Below are 19,547 nucleotides of genomic sequence, written 5' to 3'. Positions count from 1 at the left end.
GAGCCTACTTGGGATTCTTCCTCCCTCTCTGCCTCTCTCTTTCTCTCTGTCAAAAATAAATAAATAAATAAACTTTTTTTAAAAATGCAAAACGAATGGTATAGGCGGTAAAAATTATAGGTCTTCCGAGGAGGGAGAGGTGTACTTGAGGTGGGCTTTCAACAGGCATGAGTTAAGAATGGGCAGCAAGAAGGGAGGGCCTTCAGGTGAAAGGAATGAGTTCAGCAGAAGTGAGGAGGCAGAAATGTGCTTATTGTCCTTGGCCTCCAGGAATACCAGTCTGACTGGAAGGGATGGTTTGTTGGGGGGCAGCACCAGGTGAGACTGGAAAGGTGTGCTGATGCCTGAATGTGAACAACCTTGATTCCCAGCCCGACGAGTCTGCACTCTGTGCTGTGGAAGGCACTGTAGCTTTTTGAGGAGGGGAGGATATGAGTTAGGAAAGTCAAGTCGGCTCAGAATCCAAAAGCAATGGAGCCCATGGGTGTGAGAAGGGAGTCGCAGAAATGTCACTATAATCCAGATTGGAAGCAGTCGTCCGCTGCTGTGCACATGACTCAGATCCTTATCGCTAGTCCCTTCCTCACTGGCAAGTTCTAGATACACATTTTCAAAGGCCTTTTTGATATAGTTGCCTGGATGGAAGGCTGGCTTCTCAACTCTCAACATCCTAAAGCCAGCAGTTCAGACTTGAGTAGTTTTATTTGCGGCCCGACCATTCCTTCCGACCCCTGGTCACAAAGCCATCCGTTCTACCTTCAGTTGGAACTTGTGATGTAGGTCTGGTGCTTCCTTTGTAGAAACATAAAACATACACGGGCATCTAGAGGAAGAAGTGGTTCAACAGCAGTAGATGATTCGATCCACAGAGGAGGTGGTCCTAGAGCAGCCAATGGGAGGGGAAAACTAACAACAAGGGAGGGGTGACCATTCTGGGCCCGTGGCACACGCCGGGCGCTCCCCCGTAACTGGAGTACGGGATGGCAGAGGTGAACAGCATGACGGTTGGTGAGGCTGGAAAGAAAGACGGGGGCCAGGATGTACCAGACCCTGAATGCCACGCTGAGGGATCTTGATGCTTTGAGAAGCAGACCCCCTGAGATTCACGGTTGCGTCTTTAGTGATACAGAGCCAGTCTTCTAGCTGTGTCTCTGTTCTCGGCTCCTTGGCTGCATCTTCTCCTCATGGATTCTCAGCCCTCACACCCTCCTTCCCCTGCCCTTGCGCCTGATACCCTGCCCAGCCCACAGGGAAGACTGGGCCAGCCGCGCGGCTCCCCGCCTACCTCCTCCTCGCCTCCCGCTCTTCCAGAATACTCCTGTGGGTGGGACACGCTTTAGCAGAGCCTCGGGGAGTCTGTCTAGGGGGCGCTGGGCCTCATGACCCGGGGAGGCATGTATCAGTCGGCTGGAGCCAACTGGGTTACCACACACCCCTCCCGTCCTGGTATTTCCCGTCTGCCCCCGTTCACCTGCGAAGTCTGCTTCCATCTTCCCCCGTCAGAAACGAAATGTCGTAGAAGACCTTTGCCGCTGCCCCCCGCCCCGCCCCGCCCCCAACTGTGTGTCTCTTCTCCCTTCCCGTGAGCGCCACACTCCCTGGCAGCATGGTCTCAGCCCGGTCTCCGTTTCCTTCGTCTTCTCTACCTGATCCTGCCCCCCTGCTTTGAGTCTGTTCCAGGAGAACATCCATCAATAGCCCAACCAATAGTAGCATCTTTCCATTTTATGGCCGCGTAGCTTTTCTGCAGGACTTGACGTGCTCCTGAAAACCCCTTCCTCTCCTCTTCTGGCCCCGCTCTTCCTGCTCAGACACCTCCTGTGCGCTCCCCTCTGGCGGTGCCCATTCTCCCAACATCTGGGCGTCTCCTCGGGCTCCTGGGACCCCGTCTCTCTGCTCGCACCCTTCCTGAGCACAGGCTCCCACTCCTGCCGCACCTGTGCCTGGCAGCTTCGTGCTGAGAAAGCCTCAGTCGCTACCCCCTCGCGGGCCTCCATGGCTGTTAATCTGTGTACGCAGACATCTCCACGTCTGCGTACAGGACGCTCTCCTCACATCTCAGCGGACTCTACAGAGGGCCTGCCACGGGCTAGGTACCCTGCCAGACACGAAGCCAGACTGCATGGAGACAGACGGTAGAGAGTTCGCTCAGCTCGTGGCAGGTGGTCTGGAAGGCAGTAAGGAACACAAGGATGAAGAGTTGGGGGCCTGGGAGAGAGGGACCCTTACAGACCGTGTGTAGTGGCCTAAAGGAGAAGGAGCAAACCAGGAACACCCTGCGAGGGGCGCTTCCCGAGAAGACCCTGACGGAGGAGGAGCCCAGCCAGGCACAGGGAGCCGGGTAGGGGGTGAGGCCAGAGAGCCACCCCGCGGGACTGTCTCGTGCCCCTTTGGGGACAGCCGGTCCAGACTGTGGTTCGAACTCCTTAGCGCCACATCGGTTGCCCTCTGCCAGCTGGCCCCCACCTCGGGCCTCGTCCTCATTCACGACTGCCCCTTCCGTGTGGCCAGAGGGCCCGGGGTGCAGTGGAGTCATCCCCTCCCCGGTGTCCTTGAGAGTGCAGCTGCCTGGGACTCGTGACCTCGCAGCTTGTACCTTCCTCACAGCTCCCTCCCCTGCTCCTCTGAGTTTGGTCGCCTGCCCGAGTGTCCCAGAGCACTCCCCAGCCTGCCCATGTCTCCGTCCGTCCGGGTGACACCTGTGCTCGCCCAGCCAGCTCCCTTCTCTGCTCTCATCCTGTGCATGCCCAGCCTCCTCACTAGACGGAGCCCCTACCTCCCTCTTTCTGTCTCCGGAACCGGGCTCACCCACAGGGGCAGTATCTGGGGAGGGGCGCTCTGCCCTCGGGGCCATACCAGAGGGTCAGCTGCTGTGGAGGGGAGCTGGAGGAGGCTTGGAGCGGCGGCTAGGGTGTGTTGTCAGAGTCCTGCAAGAGGGTGTCCCGGGACAGCGTCCCTGAGAGGAATGGCAGCGGCACTGGGCCCGTAGAAAGGCCGGCGAGAAGACGCCTGGGTTTGCCCGCAGGCGTGGCAGCCGGCCGCTTGTTGACCGTGAAGTGCAGGGTGGCAAGGATGGGAGACAGGGAGGTGGCTTGTTCCATCTCTTCTGTCCCCCACCCTACCCGATGGGCTCCTCCCTTCGCAGCCTGAGCCATCCCTGAGACACACAGAAGCCCCCTCCTCGCCCTCGCCTTGCGGTGAGGCTGTGGAGACAAGTACACCCCAAAAAAGACAGCCAGCCACGCATACGGGGGGAGAGGACGTACACACGCCCAGAGTCCCGGAGAGAGAAACTCACACACACACACACACACACACACACACACACACACACACACTAAACACACAGTGGGGACGGGAGACCTGTGCACCTGGGGATACTAGGTCTTTCCCTAGATGTATGCATGAATTAATGTCTGCGCTTCAGGGGAGGGAGAGAGAAAGCAGCATGCCCAGCTCATACCCAGAGAGGGGAGAGATACAGAAACTCCGTCTCACCCCTGCCTGGGGGACACCGACGTCTGGGTGAGGGGGGAGAGAGTGGCACACATCCGGAAGGTGGAAGGAGGTAGAAGGACGGGAGATCCATTCCAGGATGGGGAGGAGGAGACATACATACTGCAGAAAGGTGGGGGGCAGTAGACATACTTACACCAGGCTGGTGGAGAGACACTCACCTTGGGGGCACCCCAAGAAGGGAGAAGAGAGAGAGTCCCACTTATGCCAGGACGTGAGAGGAGACCCCGCACACACACACACACACAAACCCAGAAGGTCGTGAGAGGCATGATCGCACTCAGCATACTAGATGGGAGGGAGAGTCACCCTCATGCCCAGAAGGAGCTAGACACAAACACTGGTATCCAGAGGGTGGGAGAGACATCCCCCCCGGCCCCCGCCAGAGCTAGAGGTAAGACACCAGGTACACACGCCTTCGGTAGGAGAGACAGACTCCCAGAGGGAAGGGAAGGACACACGCACCCCTAGGGGTGCACAAACACACAAACCAGGAGAGGGGAGAGAGAAGTATACCTCCACCTGGGAAAGCAGGACCACAGAGAAACGCACAGAGCTTTGGCACGCTTGTGCACCCACACGCGGGTGTGCTCACACACAGAGGAAGCCACACACACATCACACACCCCAGGAGGGCCAGGAGGCAGACGGTGCCGGAGGGAGGGGGGTCCACACACAGGAGATGGCACCCAGGGCAGTGAGAGGAGACATGACGGGGGAGTGCGCCCCCCCGCGCCTGAGGAATCCAGAGACACACGCTTCCCCCCACCGTTGGTGTTTGCACTACCGCAGCCGAGACCCAAGGCTGGGAAGCACTCGCTTCGCTTCTCAGACCAGGGGAGTGATGCATTCTGACGCCCGCACTGGCTTTTCCCAGAGGGACAATCGGCACATGGACATTATCACTTGACCGCCGAGGGTACCCTGAGCTCCAGCGTATCCCCTTGAGGTCACACGTCTCCGGAAAGGTCACACCTTGTGCCTTTTACCCCCAAATAAAATACTAGAATTGCTGGACATTTGCACAGTTCTGACTGTAACGTACATGTTCATCGCAGCCATCCTAAGAGCGTTTCGGTCAAGTTCGGCCGTCTTCAGTAGACTTCGGAAGCCTTTGGCTCGGCCCGCACCGTCGGCTGTTACCTAAAGCACTCACCCCGACCCGCCCTGCCCTTGGCACCCTCGAGTCCTTCAGCTTGGGATTCTCTTCTCCTGCTTCTGGCCTGACTCCGTGGTTCTTCTGTGCCCCCAGAGTCCTGTGCCCCTGGCCTACAGCTTGCTCTGACTTGCACTCGGGGATGTCCCCCTGCCCTGCTCAGGGACCTAAGTCTTCCCTATCCTCATAGCTTCGCACATCAAGCACGCGGCACGCTTCGTGAGGCTTGAGCTCTAAGAGTTGGAAGTGGAGTCTCGGGTGGGTCCCGTGGCCTCACTTACCCAGAGTTCCTTGGGGGTTTTCTCCCCACTCTCCGCTCCCAGCTTGCGCCGCCCCCTGTCCCCACCCACCCCCCCCCCCCCACAGGAAGCCAGGCCCTCCAGGCTTCAGGACTCCTTGCCTCCTTGGAGCTGCAGGCAGGGGGCCCGTACAGGCTCTGCCCGGCTTCCTCGTGGCTGTCACCCCCTTCAGCCATCCCTAGACGCCGAAGCCGGACTTCCTCGTGGCTCCGCCACCACCCCACTGCCAGCCCCATCTCTCCCCCCGCTGCCCCCCGCACCTCTCTACCTGCCCATGCTCACTCCTGTGCTGCCCTGGCCTTGTGGCAGGCGGCCTGGGGGGGGGGGGGGGGGTGCTGGTTAGCTGCGGCGGGGAGTGACGTGGTAGCTACAGGAGTGGTGGATGGGGAAGTTGGCTCACTTCTTGAGCAACGGCACCCCCGACGCTACGAAGTGCTTACCGTGGGCTCACTGTTCAGCACACTTACACATAGGGACCCTTTTAATGCTCGCGACGACTCCGTAAAGAGAGGTACTGTGCTTATCCCCCACTCACAGAGGAAGACACTGAGGCTCAGAGAAGTTAAGTAAGTGTTAAATGAGATGATGCATGAATACAGTCCTCAGCAAAATACCTGGTTCATGTAAGTGCTTACATGGCTTTTGTTTTCTAAGCAGCCCTGTCCACTCTGTTCTATGAAATTCTAGCTACTATAATGACACCGATAATAGTTGTCATAGAACTAGGATCTCTAATAATCGAATAGTAGATATATATTATAATATATAAGATAATTATATATAATATAGTAGACTAATATTAATCTATTACATAACTAATATTTCCCTTTTATTGGTATTCTAGTATTTAATAAAATAGAAATACCTAATATGATATGGTGATTAATACTAGTCTATTAATTGTTAATAGGGATTCTAATTAGAATTTGTAACAGACATTACATAACTGCCCCAAGTTCACTGAGGAAGTTGAGTCTATCAGATATGCCCTATCTGCAGTCCGTCCTCTGACCACAAACCTTATTTGCACCCTAACCCCTTCTCTTGCCTGCTGGGAAGCTCTGCTCTCCTGCCCAGGGCTCACCATCTCTTTCCCTGTCCCATCGAATATGGAAATGCGTACCCCACACTGGCTACGTTTCTTCAGCCGGTGGACAGACCAGACCAGAACAGCTTGAAGCCCTCACTGGACTCTGCCACGTCCGTCCGGCTTTCCTCTTTTTTTCCGCAGACCTTGCACGCGCACATACCCCTACCCCGTTGCCAAGTCCAGCAGATGCTTTCCCCCCAGTGTCTGGTCTGTCTGCTCCGTGACACAGGGCCCTTCTACCGCCGTTGCCTCCACAAGCCACCGTATTCATCCCAGCCTGACGCAGTTCTCTGATCCCGCTGGACCAATTTATTCTCCACCCTTAGTAGAGTTAAAAAAATTACCCCGTCACAGTCCGCTAAGTGATTATCTGAAAGCCTAAATGTTAAAAACCCTCTCCCACACGATTTGTTTCTAAAAAACAATCTATAGAATCGAAAGGCCACGAGTCCTAAAGCTGTTTGTCATGGTGTCACTTTTACGCACAAGTACAAAGGCCTACTGGGCTTCAGTTGGGTAGTATACATCGGTTGATTGGCCTGTGACCTTTGTGGCAGGGCCAGGCTTTCAGAAATGATCATGCGCATTCCTTAGCTCACAGAAGTTGGAAGTGTCATAAACTACACGCAATTTCTTTGTCACTGTCCACCGGTTTGTGTTAAGCACTCATACGGTTTGTGATACATCACATATGGTTTTTACCACGTAGGTTATGTGTGGTGCTGCCTTTAGAGAACTTCCTAAACTTTTGATTATAGAATATTTCAGATACACAAAAGCATAGAGGACAGTAGAATGATCCTCATATTCCCAAAACCTGATTCAACAGTTCTGTTTCAACCTCAGTAGGCAGTCACGTGTTGTCTGTCCCCTACCCATGTGTATCTCTTCTGGGGAGTCTTCTGATGCAAAATTATTTCATATCATTGCATTTTTCTGGTGTATTTCCAAAACGTACAAACTCTTTCTAGACATATCACAATACGATGATCACAACTCAAAAGAACAATGTCTTAACATCGTCAATTATTTAGAAATGTTTAAATATTTACCATCGTCTCAATATTTTTTAAGTTTGCATAACCCATAGGGTCTGTATCTACAGGTAGTTGATAACATCTCTAAGTCTTTTCTGACCTACTGGTTACCCCTTCCCTATGTTCACCCTTAAAATTTGCTTGTTGAAGAAGTGGGGTCTTTTTGGTTTGCTTTGGTTTAGTCCTGTAGAGTTTCCTGCACATCTGTTTCTTGGTAACTGCATCCCTGTAGGACTGTCCGACATGCTTCTGTGGCCCCTCATTTTATGTAAGATTCAGGTTCTCCTCCTACCTCCACACATGTTAGAGTCACCTAGAAAGAAAAGTAGGAAGGATTGAATTTGTGGAAGAAGTAACTATTAAGCTAAGTGCCAGAAACAAGAATAACATCGATATACATCAAATAAATACAGGCACATGATACTGTGTTTCCAACGTAATATCAAAGTTCACATCATCAAAACGTTAAATACAAACAGGTAATTTTTTTTCGTTAAACCACAGGGGTAATACCTTTGTAAACCAAAGTGAGATCTTCTTTGCTTTATATCCTACTTTGTGAAAACCTGACATCGCGTAAAGGTTATCTCCTGTGCGCTTGGATGTTACTTCTGCGTGTTCCTCACAAGCTAGCTACGTGTGAGTCAGCGCCACGATTTATCTCATCTTCTCCTGGTGTTGGCTGTGCACCTTATTTCCAGCCCTTAAAGAAGCATTGATGAATGGCCTTGCACATAAACCTTTGTGTGCACCTCAGGTTATTTTCTTCAGCTAAGTTCTTAGGTGGGAAATGGGTGGGGGAAATGATGAATGCTTTCCTTGGCAACTACACGGCCATTTTGACCTCTGGGAGGACATCTTCAGTCATCGTTAGCACATGGGAGTGCCCGCTTCCTTAGCTCGCCCCCACGTGGGCCTTGACCACTTAAGGAAATCTTGCTGCCATCTATGCTTTTTGATTTTTCTTGTGCATATTTGTCTTTCGTATGTTTTCCCCTCCGAGCTGCCACCGCTTGCTGCCATCATTACAGTTGCCTTTGACGGCTGAGGCCGCTCATATTCCCCGTGCCAGAAATCCCAGGAACCCGACTTGTTATTATTTTGCCTGAGAGATTGGCACCGGTGAGGGAGGGCGCACGGCACTACCTCCATCGTCAAGTGCATGGAGCGAGTGGCTTCGTAACGTCTCCTTTGGCCGTTCACAGCCTGTTCCTCCTCTCTGTTTTTTTCTCCCTGTTCTAGATCATTGACATTGCAGTATAAGTGAGAAGGAGATTCCTACTACAAGTGCAGTTACAGTGAGGGGGAAAAACTCACCTGCCAAATTCTGAATTAATCCGAATTCTCAAGGCAAATTAAGGAAGTGATTATTCACATTACCTAATTCCTTTCTTAAAAAAAAAAAAAGGATTCAAATTGGCACCTCTTTTGGTACCTTTAAGTATTAACTGGGGGGATATCAGCTAAGAAATCTAGATACTAAGAAGGTGCAAACCTCGTAATCAAGATTCTCTGACGCTATCATACCCACTAAAACTACGTCACATTTGCATTCCGCCTTCCAGAGTGTCGTCGTCACTTCACGCTGCTCACCTCTGTGAATGAGCCCTAGCGTGAGCCTTGCTGAGCACAGCTTGTGTCCCCTCCATTCCACTTAGTGCCTTCCCTGCGGGACCTGGGCTTCTCGCTCTGTGGACGCTCTCCGCCTCTCCTTTCCTCTTGGTCCGTGTTCACTTGCTCTCTGCCGCCCCGGCTTGCTCTCGCTAGTGCTCCAGAACATTGCACTGCATCGCCTGCCCGCTTTCCCACCTTGGTACTCCCAGCCCTGGAAGGATCCTCCCCCCTGGCTGCTGCTTTTCCTGGGCTTCCAGATGGACGGTCATATTACCAGGTGATTTAGAACTAGCATGTGTAAAGTGGTCCTGAAATGACGGCTCGAGTCCAAGGCCCGTCAGGATTGGGTCCCAGGTTCCTCTCTGGCTCCCGTTCCCTCTCCTCCCCCCACAGCACCAAACCGCAGGTCCTCCCTCGGGCTCGTCAGTGCGGTTTCACATGCCCGCCCTCGTGCCATTTGCACTGCTGGAATGTTCTCACCTCCCTGCGTCCACTTGGCCAGTGCCTGTTCATCGCTGAAAATCGTGCCCAGCCGTCCCCTCCTCTGTGAGGCAGTGCTCGCTTGTCTTCTCTGCCCTCCGCCCGTGTGTTGTGGGGTCTCAGGTCAGCGTCTGCACACAGCCTCTCCTCCTGGACCTGCTCCTCTGCTCTGGGTCCCATCCCGCTAACCCTTCATCCTTTCTCTCCCTGGCCCTATCAACACGTAAACGTGCCAAGCCTCTGCCAGCTTCAGAGTAAACGCGGTGACACAAAGCTCACTCCTTTCTGTACCTTCCCCTTCAGCCGACACCATTTCTCTGAAGAGCTTCGAGCCTCAGATTTCTCGCATTGCACCCCTTCCTCAGCCTCAGCGTTCCATGCGGCTTCCTCCGTCCCCCTGAATCTTTCCAAGATTACGAAAAACCTACCCGTCTCCACAGCAAAAGGGAGTAGGATTTAGTTCTTATCTTGACTACTGTCTCTCTTATCTTGACTACTTCCTTCCTTTTGCTGTTCGGACCGTCCGGCTCCCTGGTTTGTCCTCCCGTTCGGGGGCATTCCCCCACCCCTGCGCTGGCCAGCCTCTTCTGTCCATTGCGTAAGCAGAAGGTTGCTCCTTCGGCCCCTCTCCACGCTCCTTCCCCTGAACACCTGCGTGTCGTGAGCGGACTCGCCCCTGTGTCTCTGTCACAAGCCGTCTTCAGCCCTCGTCCTTCCCCTGCTCTTCGAAGCCTGTGTTGGTTCTCCCTTGTCTGTTAAACACACCGCCAGGGTGCTTTGCGTGTGATGCCCGCTCCCATCTATCCCTCGTAGCAACCTACCGGGTTTAAGTATCTCACCTTTTCAGCTGCGAAAGGTAGGTCCCTTTTTACCCACGGCATCACAGCTGGTGCACTTGACGCCTGTCACCACCAGTCAGGATTGCTTCCGCAGACGCCACGGAGGCTGACCTCGCCCACAGAAGTGCCCTTTGCCCTCCGTGCTCGGCTTCTTCCTCCAGCCCTTTCACAGCCTCCTGGTCCCTCTCAGCCCGCCTTTCTACAGCCTCATTCCCCACTCCCTCGCTTAGGCCACCATCAGCTCCAGTCAAGGAAGAAGTAACTGCCCCTGCCATAGTCCACGTGCTCTGCAGGCCCTGCCGTTGTCCCTGCCCTGTCCCTGCGCCTCCCGTGGGAGCCGCACCCCACCTCCAAGCCCCCCTTGACAAGTCGACGTCTTCTCTCTCTCCGCTCACTTGGCTCTTCCTCCCCACGTTTTCCCCTCCAAAGCTCGAATGAGTCTTTTATCTCTGTGAATTCCCATTATTCTTAATCTATACTTATTTCGGGGCATTTTCTACCTTCTGTTTTGTGTTATCGGTAACTATAAATACTCTTTTTGAGACATCTCCCCTGCTAGATTACACGCTTCTTGCTCATAGAACTGGTGACTAATTATATTTTTTGTTTTCCGTGACAGTTGAATTAAATGATGGCGATTTATTTATCCAAAACTTTACTCTTACAGCCCATTCCCAGAGACTGTGCAGGTAGGGAGACTCTAATGGTATATTGAGGAAGACGAACTTGCGAGACATGACCACAAGATGGCACAGTGACTGCAGTGTCCTGGTATCTGTTGAGGGTGGGCCAAGAGAGGAGAGAGAACAAGGTTTTCTCGATTGCCCGATACTCCAGGGAAATCCAAGAGAATTTCCAAGTTTAAAGTATCCAGTCAATTCTTAATCTTTCACAAAGGTCATCAAGTAGGTTGGGCAGCTGTTTTCTTCCACACTGGCCAGTAGAAGGGAAGCCTTCCCTCCCTCCCTCTTTTCTCTTCCTCCTGCTACTCATTCAGTAAATGTTTCAGTACCTCCTCGGGCATCCACTGTTCTAGATATTAGGGACCCGGAAAGGGTCGGTAAAAAGCAAGATCTCCGCTGTGGTGGAACTTATTCCGTGGCCCTCGCCGGTACTCAGCGGAAGCTGTTGGAGACAGACCCGAGAGTTTCTTTGCTGTTTTTTTGTTACTCCTGAAGTCGCTTCTTCCCCCTCTGGCCCAGCACGGATTGATCTGTAGCTTTAAATTACCCAAATGAAATTTGGTTTAAAAAGCAAAAGGACAACAAGTCAGCGTATTGTTGTGATCAATTTTGTCTTAGCCATGATTTTCTGTGACCTTCTACCTTCCTTTCCGGCTATTCCGCTTAATCAAGAATCGACCATGTTCACTTTGCAGTTAAAGATATTGAGGTTCAGAAAGGCCAAAACGTGCATATTGCATAGGCAAATACATGGAAAAATACATAACACAGGTCTCTATATCATTCATTACCTTATGGTCAAGATCAGTGCCAGTAAAACTCTTAAAAACGGGGGCACCTGGGTGGCTCAGTGGGTTAAGTGTTTGACTCTTGATTTCGGCTCAGGTCACGATCTCATGGTCGTGAGATGGAGCCCTTTTCAGGCTCTGCTCAGAGTGTGGAGCCTGCTTGGGATTCTGTGTCTCTCCCTCTCTCTCTGCCCCTCCCCCGCTCACGTGCGCTCTCTCTCAAAATAAATAAACATTTTTAAAAAATTCTAAAAAAACAAGCAAGTCCAGTATTGCGGCAGGTACCTACAGATCTATTTGACGTAAACTGCGTTGTTGCCAAAGGTACTGTTTGCCAAGGTGGACCTAATATAAATTTATTTCGTTCAAATTGCATCTAGTGTTTAGAAACATTTCTTCTGCCAAGGGATAAGCAAGAGTGTAAAAGTAATACGAGTACGACCGTTGGGAAATCTCAAAAAACACACACGGCTTGTTTTAAAACTGGGAGAAGTTACCTTCCGCTGGAGCAACCTCCTTTGTGGTGTGTCACAGTTGAGCACTCATTTTTTGCCCCAGGATTGGATCCCCGTCTCCTCCCTGTGCCTCCCCTCCATACCTGATCCCTCCACCGGCCTGGCTCTGCAGGATGGGATTCATTTTCACACTCCTCTTGCCGACCCTTGCTTCAGTTTCGGGAGGACGAGGGCAGGGGATTAATCTGAGATGCTATGCGAAAGAGACATTCCCACATTCGAGAAGTCACGGTGTGGAATTTCGGTTTACTGCGGGCGTACTTCGATGCAGTACCTTTTTCCCCCTGACATGTAGCTATTTTCTCTGATTTGGGGTAATCTTTATATTTTCGGGGGCGCGATGCAGTCTTTCACCACAGTTAAGCCGCCGGCAAGGGTCAGTCCATCCCTGGACGGTCACGATCACGTATCACCAAATCGACGTTCAGTTCAACGTGCAGAATGACCCTTGGCTCCCCGTGGATTGGTTTTGTCGTAGCTGTGATTTGGGGTTATCTGTGACTGTGACCGCCATAAAAGTTAAGGTACACACCACCTGTGTCGCAGAGATGAGACGATTAAGAGTATACCACTCACCAAACGTCACTTTAGTACTCATCTCGGTCACATCTGTGTGCGTGGTCGTCTTTTCACGGAGCGCCGCCGCTGTTTGTCCGTCAGAGATCGTGCGGGCTGTGATTGTGTGGGAGCCGGGGCCAGAACAAGAACAAACCAGAACAAAACCCCCTATTTTTAAGTGCACTTCAGGCCATTTGGGGGCAGCACTTACTTGTGAACAACACACTGAGTATAATGGCTTTGCGTTTGGAACCCTCAGAACTAAGCCAGAACTTTCCATCCGTGACCCCGCTGACCTTGCACCGCAAGGTCAGTATTTATTCCCACCTTGCAGAGGACAATGCCGAGGAGCCATCTGGTCGTCCGAAGTTACAGTAGGGCCGAGGCGGGATTCGGGCACCGCTGTGGTTCCCGGAGGGCAAGTCCCTCGCGTCCAGGCACCGTCCCCTGTGCTGCCCCGGGCTCTGTGACCGGGTGGAGGTGCTCAGGTTGCGAGGCCCTCTCCGCAGCAGAGGAGCCGAGGAGCAGTGAGACGGAGATTGCCGAAGCGTGCCGCTCGGGTCACGGGTCACGGGTCACGGGTCACGGGTCACGGGAGGGCGGCTTTCTGTAACCCAGGGGCCCTTCGGAGTGGGGCACGGGGAGCAAGGCGGGCGTGTCCCGCAGGGGAGAAGGGGCGGCCCGGTCCCGGGTGGCGGCCTCCCCTTGAAGGCTTTCCACCCCTTTTTGTTAATTACGTGCTGACAAACGCTGCAGAGGCCTAAGAAATGAGTTTGTAACTCGGGAAGGTCAGATTTCTCTGGAAAAAGGTTAAGCTAAATAAAACCCGAAAGGAGAGCCCCCACTCCATTCCGTTTCGGAAAGCCACAGAAGACACGAAGGCTGGTCGTCTTCTGAATTACCTAGAAACGTGGCCGGGGATGGGAGTGGGGGCAGCAAATCGTACAGTGCCCACATTTAGGGTAATTTGTAAATCATCAGAAGAATTTCAAAATGCTCAGCCTTCGGTAACATGACCCGCAAGGCCCCTCTACCCGCTGCCGGTCTCTCAGCTCCAGCGCCTGCCTCTGGCTGTGGCTCCAAAAATAACAAACTGCCTCAAGTGACCCAGACGCGCCGTGCAGTTTCTGACTCCCTCTACCTGCAGTACCTGCCCGAGCATGGCTGATACCTGTTTGTTACCTTGGCCCCAGGGTTACTTACTTTTAATTAATCAAAGGCAAGCCCGCCAATTAGCCTGGCACTTCTTTCTTTCAAGGCTTCCACGGATTAACATATTTAAAAGGTAGGTACAGAGGCTGCACGGAATCGCTTCGGCGGGTAGTTCCTTTGGTATTTGATAAAGGGAACTTATCCCAGAACTATTTATTATTTGTAGGTCTCAGTTCCAACCAGAGTGTATTCCTGGAGCCTCTAAATCACGTAGCACGATGTGCCAGTCTCTAAAGCAACAGGTGACATGCACTGGCTTCCTCCACGGGCAACAGCTGAGAATGTGGCTCTCAAGCCGCCTAGACATATCCTTTCTAGTAAGGACTGAATGTGGCTCTTCCATTTAAGCCAATATTCCTCTTTTTCTTTTTTCCCCCTCTGAATGGGAAGGGACGATTCTAGTCATTTTGAGTCATTGCCCTTACAAAGGATTTTAGTTTATCAGTTCACAGAAAGTGGTGTGCTTTGGGTTTTTTGGTTTTTGTTGTTGGGTTTTTTTTTGTTGTTTTTTTTTGTTTTTGTTTTTTGAAAACTTCAGTGAATTCACATGAAGATTTGTTGGTCATCCTCAGTAATTTGTTTTTTCTCAACATGAAAACTTGGGCTTTTTTTCTGGCTCATTGAGGTATGACTGATATCTTCATAAACTGCACACATTTAAAGTGTATAATTTGCCAAGTTGTGACCTACGTCCACATCCCTGATACCCTCACCACAACCAACATAGTGAACATAACCATCATTCCGAGAAGTTTACTCGTGTCCTTTGGTGAGCTGTCCCTCCCAAGCCCCCCTCCTGTCCCCGGATAACCACCGAACTGCTTCCTGTCACTACAGATTAGCTTGCATTTCCTAGACTTTTATATAAATGGAATCATTTCATATATTCTCTTTTTTCTGTCTGACTTCTTTCATTCGGCGTAATTATTTCCAGGTTCCCCCATGTTACTGTGTGTGTTAATGGTTCCTTCCCGTCTATTGCTGATTAGTAGTCCGTTGCATGAATCTGCTACAGCTTGCTTATCCACTCACCATATTGATGGGCATTTGGGTCGTATCTGTTTTTTTTTTTTTTTTTTTACTATTACAAATAAAGCTGGTATGAATATCCATGTACGAGTCTTTGTATAGATACAGGTTTTCGTATCTCCTGGGTAAATACATAGGTGGTGACATGGCTGTGTCATATGGTAGACACATGCGTAACATTTTAAGAAACTGCCAGACTTCGAAAAAGATTGCATTGTTTTTTCCTTCTTGCTAGTGGCACGAGTTCCGTTTGCTTTACATCCTCGCCAGTACCCGACGCAGTCAGACGGTCAGTGTTTTTCATCGTAGTCCTCCTAGTGGGGTAGATGGCGCTGTCTCACTGTGATATTAACTTGCGTTTCTGTAAGGACCAGTGATGCGGAGCATCTTTTCATGTGCTTATTGGCCATCTTCACTGGTGAAATGTCTATTCGGATATTTTCCCGTCTTTCAATTTGTTTGTTTTCTTATTGTTGAGTTTTGGAAGTCCTTAGTATATTCTAGGTACAAGGTCTTTATCAGATCCAGGCTTTGCAAGGATTTTCTTCTAGTGGCTCGTCCTCTCATTTTTTGAACATTATCTTTTTGAATAGCAGTTTTAAATTTTGATGAAATCCAGTTTATCAATGTTATTTTATAGGTGGAGGTTTCAATGTTGTAGCCAGGGAATTTCTGAGTAACTGAATGTCACGATTTTTGTCTGTTTTGCTCCAAAATTTTTATAGTTTTAGGTTTTACGTTGGTGTCTATGATCCACATGGAGTTAAGATTACATATAGTGTGAGGTATGGATTCAAGTTGTTGTTGTTGTTGTTGTTGTTGTTAATGGACAACAAACTTTTCCAGCACCGTTATTTGGAAAACCATTCTTTTTGGTAAAATATTCTTTTAATATAAAAGTAGGACATTTGTAAAATACAGAAGAATATAAAGTGTATATCTTGATAATTTTTAAAATAACCTAGATACATTTAAGGATATTATGGGGGAATAGTTCTAAGTGTTTAAGTGTAGACTTCACAAATTGGAATCATAGTATATTCTCTGTCTTACTTTTTAAATGCATCATCTCAGTGTTTTCCCCATGTGATTTAATACTCTTTAGATGCACGGTTTTTAATGGCTACATTGTTATTCTGTCACACAGACATACACCTTACCCCTTTTATTACACATTATCAATTTTTATTCTTAAAATATACTTCGAACATGCTTACGCTTAAATCTTTGTCACCTTTCTCGTTGTTTTTTGCTTACATTTTTAGAAATGATTCATGAGGTCAGCATATATGAACATTTAAAAGGCTTTGATGACATATTTCCACAACGTAGTCCAGAAAATTTTAACAGTCTACACTCCCACCAGCAGCTACTAAGAAACTTAGTTCTTACGTCGAACTTTAAAAAAAAAAAAAAAAAACAAAACGTTTTTTTTTTTACGTTTTTTTTTTTTTTAAAGCATCAGGGATGCGGGGCGCCTGGGTGGCTCAGTCAGTTAAGCGTCCGACTTGGGCTCAGGTCATGATCTCGTGGTTCATGAGTTCGAGCCCCGCGTGGGGCTCTGTGCTGACAGCTCGGAGCCTGGAGCCTGCTTCGGATTCTGTGTCTCCTTCCCTCTCTGTCCCTCCCCTGCTCACACTCTGTCTCTCAAAAATAAACATTAAAAAAGAAGAAGAAGAAGAAGAAGAAGAAGAAGCCCCTCTTCTCATCTAAGACGAAAACCTCTCCCTTTTCTCAGGCTCCCATCTGCTCCATGTTCTTCCCTGCCTCTTCATGCTCACTCAGCACAGAAGCTGTCCCAGGTCTGTCCCACCTGGCATCCTGAGTCCCCCCTTAGGTACCAGCCCTTTGCTTCTCCTCCAGTGCAAAGCTCTCTGGAAGAGAGCCTCCCTTTGCTGGAAGTCATTTCCTTGCCCAACTGGCAATCCACCTGGGGGTGCTTCTGCCTCCTCCTCCTGCCCCACTTGTCCCCTCCCTCCCACTCCACCCCCGCGGTCTTTCTTGCTGTGGGGTGGTGTCTTAATGCGGGAGCGGCAATCTACATTCTGAGTAGCTTTGTCTTTTCGTGGGGGTTGCCACCTTGTCCTTCCTTCTATCTAAAGCTCTGTCTCTGCCCATCACGTCTTTAAATTACCTAGTTTTGTCTTAAAAGCGGTGGCCTCTGGGCACCGACACGAGTTAATCAGTAACTCGGTTTGAATCTGTCTCTACAAGAGTCAGCTACACAGCTAGGTCTGCCTTCTTCTTATCTCCTTTGTTAGTGTGGTCAGGCACTCAAGGGCTTGTCTGCGTTCTTCTAGGAGATGCCTGTGTTTGCTGGTTTTCAGCTCTCTGCTTTAGACTATTCCAGCACCCAGCTGCTGTGTCTCATTTGCACAAGCACGCCCTATACTTTCTTCTCTCCCTTCTTTTTCCTCTCTTCTCCCCCCACCCCACCTCCCCAAGTACTTGTTCTCAGTGTCTCATAACCGCCCCACTTGCCGTCCTTGGTACGTGAGCGTACAATGTCCCAGCCATTTGGGTTTAGTGCACTTCTGTCATTAGAATCTGTAAACCAGTGTCTGTAAACCATACTACACTCCGGCCGGAGCACCGCCTCAGAATATGTAACAAGCCAGGCTTCCAATCTCGGAATTCTTCTGGCTAACCGGCATGCCCCCCGCACACCCTTCCCTCCCCCCGTCCCTCTCCTGATTGTGCCTTCTGGAAGGTCACAATCACCAAAACTCGGTTGTATTCTTTCCCTTTTCTGACCCTCTGGTACTTGTTTATACCATATACACTGCTGATTCGTCCCTGTAATACTGCCTTATGGCAGCTTTTGTTTTCATTAACAGTCCTATCGCTTCACTTGACATCAGGTACCTCTCCCGTGGCCGCGGCCTTCTTGGGAACAGGGGCCGTGCCTGTTCGCATCCCCAGGAATTTCAGATCGATGCCGCATGTAATAGTTGTTGGTAATATTTATTGCACCAGTGTCAGCTGTTTGTCTTAATCAGCGGCAGCCGCGTATGACTGAGCGTTGACTCTCTGGTCTGGAGAAACGAAGCCGAGGATTTCTGCAGGGACTCCTGGCATCCCTTTCCTGCCTCGGTTAGCGCCTGTGGTGGTAGGCCTTCGTCACCTGTACCCACAGAACGAAGCTGTGGCTCATCCAGATCCCCGGGTACTTCAGAATGCGTCTTGCTGCCTCTTCGCGTGTTCTTGAAGACAGACTTGCCAGCTGCGAACTCACTTTCAGACAAATAATAGTCTCATCATAAAGACGCAGGCAGGAGCTGAGCAGTTCTCTGTCTCCTTACTCTGTCTACTTGGGGGCATTTCCAGTTTGCACCCCGGCCTGTGAACACATGGCCTGAGGGAAACACTCCTGGGCAGTGTTTCTCCATTAGCTGGTGTTTAGAAAAACCTCAAACATTTTTTCTGAAAATTTTATAGAGAAAATAGTGGATGTGTTTGAAATACAAACAAGGGAAATAAGTGGCAATTTTGAGAAATGGCAGTAACTGGGAATATTTGAGTAAAAATATGAACAATCTAGAGAACTTGTGATTTGGGGGGAAATCTATAAATCCAGGCATATTGAGTTACTTACTTTTCGCTTTTCAATGTACTATAAATTGTTTCGTATTTGTTTCTAACAGGAATTGAGCTAGCTTTTCCGATAAAGTATAAAAATATGATAATGCATAAAAACCAGTTTGGTTCATATGCCATTAACCAGATTGGTTCTGACTTTTGGAATTTCAAACTAACTCTTCTTTTCTTTTTAGGTTGCCTCTTGGTGCTGCATTGGCCGTATTTGGCACCCAGAATGCTCCATTCTGTGATGATCTATTAATAAGGTTACCTTGTAGAGTTTGGAGCAGGGCCTCAGGTAGGTGGCTTTTATCATTATATGGCATGGCTTTCAAAGTGATCCATTATTTCAGTTTTTAAATAATTTAAGACGTCACATTAAAAGCTTTGAAAAGCATGCCACATAATAAGCATGCCACTTACTATTTTAAGGTCTATCAATACGTATTGTGTTCAGCAGGACTTTATTAATAGTTATAGTCTGATGGAAGGATTGGAATACTGGCAGTGAGCAGTGTCCCTTTGTGCACAAATTGCATCGCTGCTGTAAAAGCTTACTTGTTCATCTTCCCCAAATAGCCTGCAGATGAACTCTTAAGCTCCTCTTCTCTGAATCTTGCTCGGAGTGATAGACTGTCCCACGTTACCAGTCTATCTCCTTTCTGTCTACTGGGAGGGGTCTGATTAACTACGGGCAGGTGGGGAGGGCTGCTGTCTCTGCTTGCTGGGATGGGGCAGATGCTAGGATAAGGGACCCAGGGGGACAAGAGCAGTTTGCTAGCCTTGCTGGAAAGGGGACACACCCAGGCATCTAGATCTCCCGGCCCCTAGGTGCAGCTCAGTGGCACAGCGTCGAGGTGTAGAGATACTTGGACATCCAGGCACCCGTGGATGTGGTACCAGGTAAGTCTGTCAGCAGGACTTCTGATGCAGGATGGAGGTTTAGAGGCCAGGACCCTCGGCCCTAGGAGAGGTAGAATGATAAGAACAAAGATGGCCGTGCCAAGTGCCAGACGATGGGCCCAAGGTCACGAGCTCCACTGAGGGCAGGCAGGGACCCAGCTCTGGGGGGAAGAAGGATGCAGGCTGGGAGCCGGCGAGGTCCCACAGTATACGTGAACAGAGCTTTGTCATCAAGTAAAAGGTACATAA

General features: G+C 50.1%; 1 protein-coding gene across 3 annotated transcripts in view; it reads left to right on the top strand.

The window, feature by feature from the left end:
- Positions 1-19,547, top strand: part of PLAG1 (PLAG1 zinc finger) — a 47,293-nt gene that overhangs the window by 14,669 nt on the left and 13,077 nt on the right. For 2 of the 3 annotated variants that reach the window (XM_042923690.1, XM_042923688.1), the window contains exons 1-2: positions 18,618-18,693; positions 19,227-19,298. The exons of the other annotated variant lie outside the window; for it this stretch is intronic. The gene's annotated coding sequence lies outside the window, so the exon portion shown is untranslated. Of the gene's footprint in view, positions 1-18,617; positions 18,694-19,226; positions 19,299-19,547 lie in introns of those variants that run through there. 3 annotated transcript variants of the gene reach the window in all.

Source organism: Panthera leo, chromosome F2, assembly GCF_018350215.1.
Source record: "Panthera leo isolate Ple1 chromosome F2, P.leo_Ple1_pat1.1, whole genome shotgun sequence".
Lineage (NCBI taxonomy): Eukaryota > Metazoa > Chordata > Mammalia > Carnivora > Felidae > Panthera > Panthera leo.
This window is presented reverse-complemented; position numbering and strand designations above follow the sequence as displayed.